This window comes from Pteropus vampyrus, unplaced genomic scaffold (assembly GCF_000151845.1).
Source record: "Pteropus vampyrus isolate Shadow unplaced genomic scaffold, Pvam_2.0 Scaffold43, whole genome shotgun sequence".
NCBI lineage: Eukaryota > Metazoa > Chordata > Mammalia > Chiroptera > Pteropodidae > Pteropus > Pteropus vampyrus.
In genome coordinates this window covers 8620817-8627513 of record NW_011888824.1, presented here as the reverse complement: position 1 = coordinate 8627513, position 6697 = coordinate 8620817, and the positions used below count along the sequence as shown (strand labels likewise).

Here is a 6697-nt window from a genome sequence, read left to right as displayed (position 1 = left end):
CTATTCACCTCTACTATTATAGAGCTAAAGTAGCCATTGACAATAAGTATACAAATGTTCATTCCAAAGCAAAATAAAATTTTATTTACAGGTGTAATTCATCAATAAACAAACCAGTCTTGGGTACCTCCAGGGGAGATTTGAACTTAAAACAGCTATTATAAATAATTAGTTAGCTGACTGACTTATATATTGATATAAGGTGCCAGACTTCCAGATGCCCCTGGAGATAATCATAGAGCTGTCCTAGTCTAAAATGATATCTTATGCCAATTCCAATAAAATAATTGGCTATTAAAACAAAAGAAATAGCACACATATGGGAAAAATAACAGAATCCATAATTTCAACAACTTCACATTTATAATTCCTAGGATATAATTTAAAATCACCTGACATATGAAAAAGCAGATAAATGAAGTACATTGCCAATAGAAAAGAAAATCAGCTAAGAGCAACCCTAAGATGACTCAACTGTCAGTACTAGAGATTAAGGGTTTTAAAGTGGATATTTTAAGTAACCTCAATGAAGTAAAACAGAACAGGTTTGCAATTGAAAGAAAGATAGGAAATCTCAGTAGAGAAATAAAAGTAATATTAAAATAACCAAATGGAAATTCTACAACCAAAAAATAAATATGTTTAAAAAAATAATCAATGGATGGACAATAAAATGGAGATGGCAGAAGAAAAAGCAAATGAATTTGAAGACAGATCAAAAGAATTTACTGAATATGAAGAATACAGAGGAAAATAAAATGAGCAGAGACTCAGGGACCTGTTAGATGATAGCAAATGGTTCCATAATGGTCCAAAACTGATATGAGAATGAGTATATAAAAGAAAAAAGTGTTTTTAATTGAAGATATAATGGCCAAAATTTCCCAAATTTTATGAAAGACAGAATTTTCAGTTATAATAGTTACACTATTGAAAACCAAAGATAAAGAGCAAATCTTGAGAGCAGCAAGAGAAAATTGACACTTTACAAATAAGAGAATAATAATTCAATTAACAGCTCACTTCTCAGAAAATATGATGCCAGAAAAGAGTGAGGCATTATACATGAAAGTGCTTAAAGAAAATCTGTCAACCTTAAATTCTATATCCAATGAAAACATTTTTCAAAACTAAGCAAAATAAATCAAAATCATTCTAATGCCATCCTAATCAAAATCCTAACAGGTTTTTTTATTTGTCTTTCATTTATGTGTGTGTGTGTGTGTGTGTGTGTGTGTGTGTGTGTGTGTGTGTGTGCGTATGAAAACTGAGAGTTTGACTTTCAAAAATTATATAGAAATGCAGGGCCAAGTATAGCCAACATGATCTGAAGAAGAACAAAGCTGAAGTACTTAAAGTGCCTTATATCAAGACCTGTCCTAAATATATAGCAATTAAGAGAACATGTGTCTAGAGCCATGCCACGCTGAATGTGCCCAATCTTGTCTGATCTTGGAAGCTAAGCAGGGTTGGGCCTGGTTAGTACTTAGATGGGAGACTACCTAGGAAGACCAGGTGCTGTATAGGTTAAAAAAAAAAAAAAAAAAGAACAAGTTATTGGCGCAAAGATAGACGAACTGACCAATGAAATAGAATAGATAGTTCAGAAATAGACCCAGACACATATGGTCATCTGATTTACAGCCAAGATAACACTGTAGTACAATGGGAAAAGGATGGTCTTTTTAATAAATTATTTTAATTCAATTAAATTGCTATAGCAACATATGTATTTTGACCTTTACTTGATACCATACACAAACTCTACTTCACAAGTATTACAGTTCTAAATGTGAAAAGTAAAACAATAAAACTTTTAGAAGGGATCATGGGAGAATATCTTCTTGATTTGGGTTAAAGTAAGCAAATATTTCTTTAAAAGTTTATGAAAGGTGCTAATTATAAAGGAAAAATTGATAATTAGGTTATATTAAATCTACCAATTTCTCTATCAAAAGAAACAATTAAGAGAGTAAAACGCAACTCAGAGGAAGAAAAATATTTATAATAACATTTATCTGACAAAAGACTCATAGACAGAATAAATAAAGAATTCCTACAAATCAATAAAAAGTGACAAGACTCCTCAAAAGACCTGTGCTAGAATGTTCAAAGAATTTTCACCTGTAAAACCCCCAAAATGGAAATTATCCAAAAGCCCATTAACAAAGATAAATTGTGGCATATTCATACCACACGCACATTAATAATAAATAATCGATGACTGCCTGCAACAATCAATATGAATGAAAGTGAAAGAAGACAGTACTCTCTTTAAGAGACAGTACTTTCTTTAAGATTCAAATTCATTAAAGAGACAGGGAAAACAGGAAAGACTGGATAGTGATTACTCTTATGGGGTAAGTAATGAAAGGAAGGGGTTTCAAGGAATGCTACACAGATGCTATTGATGTAATTTTTCATTTCTTGATATGATTGATGGTTAAACAAGTGTATTTGATTTGCAAAAATTTTTCAGACTACACGTTTAGGATATGTTCTCTCTCTAAAAATCTGTTACATATCAACAGTTGGCATATAAGAAAAAGAAAGACAGGGAATTATCCAAAGCAAAAGTGACTACTAGCAGGCCACTGGCAAAGGTGGAGCTCTGACTTTAGCCTGGAAAGCAGATCCTTTCACTCAGAAGACAGGGGACAGAATGGACAGAAAAGCCATTATCAGAAGGGCCATTTGACTTGGGCCTCTCATTCATGAAGGGCCTCAAGTGCGAAGTTTTGATATCATTTCCAAACAAGATTATACAAATCGGAGATAAATTGACAATGTGAAAACAATATGTTCATCAAAAATTATTAAACATTATGGGCTTATCCTGCCTCATGATGAATTATTAGGCAATGTATGTTGTTTTTAATAAATCCTATAACTTATGACATGAATAATAAAATTATATAACTGTGGATTTTTTAATTAAAATTTTTAACTAGAGAATTTAAATATTAAAGTGTACCAAGCATTTTATAATTGGGCTTTGGCATGTCTTCATTTTTAAGGATATCGGAATCCCCTCCAAATGAATCCGACTTATCAGTATTGCCCAAACATAAAACCACAGAAATACTAAAGAAATAACAGGTTTTCCATAACTGTTTCTTGACTCTGAATCCAAAATTTCAGTTTTCATTGCCTAATTAAGGTCTAAAATAGAGATTGATTTTATGTCCTATCTGGTTTACTGGTCGATTCATTAAAAATGTTTGTTGAAGCTGGCGGTATATTAGAATTTAGTTTAAACAGACAATATGCTGTCCTTTTTATGGATGGGTGTAATTAAGAGGTCTGATTCACAACTCTGTAGTGTTTTTCCCATTGGGTAAACTGTTACATAGAAAGCCAAGCAAATCACTGAAATTCTTTACATAGAAATCCATGAAACAATTACATCACTGAGCTCTATGCAGTCTCTATTAATGCTTTAGAATAAAAAACTCTATTACTAATAATAATCATAAATTTATTTCACTTTCTGCATTTTAATATTTTGAATTTTAATATTTAAAATCCATTAGTATTTTATTCAAGAATGAAAATAAAAGAACTAATAAAATTACTGAAGGGAACCAGTTATTGGAATGAATCCTGCTCAGTACCACATGAATTTGCAATAGTCACCTGAACTAAAAAGTCACCAGAACCTTCTAAACATATCAAATCTGCTATTTTGAATGGGGATTTTATAAAATAGGATTGTCGGGAGAATATTAAATAACAGCTGTCTCTGTTGCTTGCAAGATCAGAAAACCAGCGAGAACAATTTGCCTTATCAGTATTTCAAGGTGAGTGACCTGGGGCCAGGAAAGTGGCAGGGGTGCAAGGTGGAGGGTGGGCTAGAGAGGGTCAGTGTGAAACATAAAAGAAAGCCTCTCAGTGTGGCTAAATCTGAACTTGATATACCATCGGATTCAAGTGACATAGGAAGTAAATATGTATAAAGTACTATGAATTATTAAAAGTGAAAGTATTAAATAACTTTCCAGTTACTTCTTATGATGTTCATTTTCACTCTGTAACAGAAGGTGGAGCCAAAGACATATGTATCCACTAGCTGGGATTCTTTCTTTAAATTTTTTGTTTTGACAAAACCATTTTTTGTGTGTAGACTCACAGTAAGAGTCACTTGGACATAGATGTGGACATACAGAATGAGTTCAGATTTTACTTAGGTTAAGGGCAATGTTTGATCCCTAAATCTCTCTCAAGGATGACAGAATGGTAAATAAATGAGAAGCAAGTTTCATTTAAGTGACTATTTTGGAGTTTACAAGTAAACTGTAAGACACCAGAAATACATCTATTTATAAAAGGATTCTAGCACAAATTGGTAATATGATGGGAAATCTTCACTACTCCAAAAGAAATATGGTTGATCAACAGTCACATCAAGAACGTATTTTCTGGCTGGTTTTAGCAATGTGAGTAGAGTATTTCTAAACTTGCACAGAGGCCCCAATTAACTTTTTTCTCCTTTCTTATTGTATAGTAAATATAATAAATATTAGATAAAATGAAAATTTGGTACATAGAAAGGATTATTCTGATGCTAATGAAAGGCACTCCAAGAGACAATGCAGTCTTATCCATTACAAAATCATTTTAGATCCTCCCAGTCTTAGTTAATATTTTTATTATTCTACAGTTGCCTTTGGATTCCCTGAGGTATTGCAAACTTTCATCTCTGCTCAGTGCACTTTTACATCAGTCAGCTGATAACCTCACCCACTTTGAGACGTAGTCTTCAACTTTAGCTTCCCAATGACAATACTCTCCACCTCAAAACATTATTTTTCCTTTATGGTCTGCATTCACTATTGTTTTAAAGGAATAAATGTCCTTTTTTCAAAGTTAAGACTCCCCCAGCGCCCAGGTGTTATTTTCCTTACAAACAAGCCCACTTGAAGCCATTTTACATACTTTTCCTTTCCCAAAGTCTACCTTGCTTCTTTTTTCATTATTTTCCTTTGCCTGCATTAAATAAGGGGATACACTAAGTCTGTGTGTGTGTTGTGGGGTTTTTTGGCACACTGCCTACATTCTATCTCTTATTAATCTCATCTGTACCTGTGGTTTTCAAATATCAATTCTTTTGGTGCAATCCTAAATCTTATAACAATTTTAACCTGAACTCCACAGATCCTGTTTTACATTGCCAGTCAACTATCTTTACCTAGATATTTCAGTTCTTCGTACCGAAATATTCTAAATTGAAATCATTAAATCTCTTTCACAAATCAGTTCCTCTTCCAGACTTCCTTGTTAGTAACTTTTTCTTAATCAAAATTCCAAAATCGGCTTCCACACCTATCATCAAGTTCTGATCATTCTATCTTCCCTTCCTTTATTACTCTTAGTTTCCTAGTTCAGGTTTTTATAACTCACTCCTCTACACTGACAACAGAAGAAACGTCCAAACCTATAGAGAATTTTTATGAGTTTATTTAAGCCAAACTGATGACATGTGCTGGGGAGCAAGATCTCAAATGCTATAGAGAATAAGTTTTGCAGTTTATTTTATGCATTTGAAATTAAGGAGTGTACTAAGGAAGATTACATGAAGATGGAAGAAAGGAAGGCAGGTATCGAATTACAAAATAGTTAAAATTATTTGCTCTCTTAAGGGTGGTTATAATTTGGAAGGAGGGGTCTAAAAGGGTGGTTAAAGAGACATTTCAAAGGTGTATTAACCTAGATGCACAGAAACAATGGATAGGGCTGGCTTAAGGCAAAGATAAACCTTTTACTAAAGTTATAGGCCTGGGGACATGACTATCCACCGTGAAATTCCCAGTTAGGAATTTTTTATTACAGCACCTCTTTCTTGTCCACAACAATTAAAATATTCTCCTTAATAATCTCCAATCTGCAGACCCCAAATATTTTTCAGTGTTTATGCTACTCTTTGAAGTGAGAGTAATATGCCAGAGCGTGTGTGAGATAGTCATTTAGAGTCTTTAAATCTTAATCTACTCATCTCTTAAAATACCAGAAATTGGTATTCTGAAACAAAGGTAAAAATCCAAAAATGTAGTTGGTTCTCAGATTAAGAAATATTTCCCATAATTTGGAAAAAAGTCTACTCTACACTGTGCCAATAATGTGCATTTTTCAAGGTGCAGAGCAACATGGATAAAACAAAATCTAGGGAGAGTCTGGCTCATGGTGGTGACCAAAGAAACAGTACAAATGAGAAGAGCAGTAAATGACTGTCCCTCATCCCTCTTGAGCAGTGTTGCCTGACTAACAAATCAAGCTGTCTGCATCCATTTCTTCTGCATAGACAGGCCTGGCAATCAGAGAAGATACAGCTTTGGGAAGTCAGTGTTTATATTAAAGAATTGGCATTGGCATTTCTGAAAGTATAATAAATATGCGTTTTTAAAAACCTACTCCATAACTTTTGCAAAACATTCCAGTGGAGGTAAGTTCCTAAGATTAGATAAGTGCAATTTTTTATAAAAGCACATTATTGGTCAAAATATAACTCACTAGTACTGCTAGAGTATAAGGTATAATCAGAGTTACCACTCAGAGTTACCAGTAGCTGCTAGGTGTCAATCAGAGAAAACCGTGTTGTAAATGTTCCAACAGAAGCCATTTGCAGTAACCTTAAACCCCTTGAGCATTCTTACTCATGCGATCACATTTTGATGCCATTATTCCAAACGAAGAGAAGACC

The 6697-nt window shown here is 33.4% G+C and overlaps 1 pseudogene; it reads left to right on the top strand.

Annotated features, from left to right (window-relative positions):
• The first annotated feature begins 1408 nt into the window (after nucleotides 1–1408).
• Nucleotides 1409–1527, top strand: LOC111738810 (annotated as a pseudogene).
• The last annotated feature ends 5170 nt before the right edge of the window (nucleotides 1528–6697 follow it).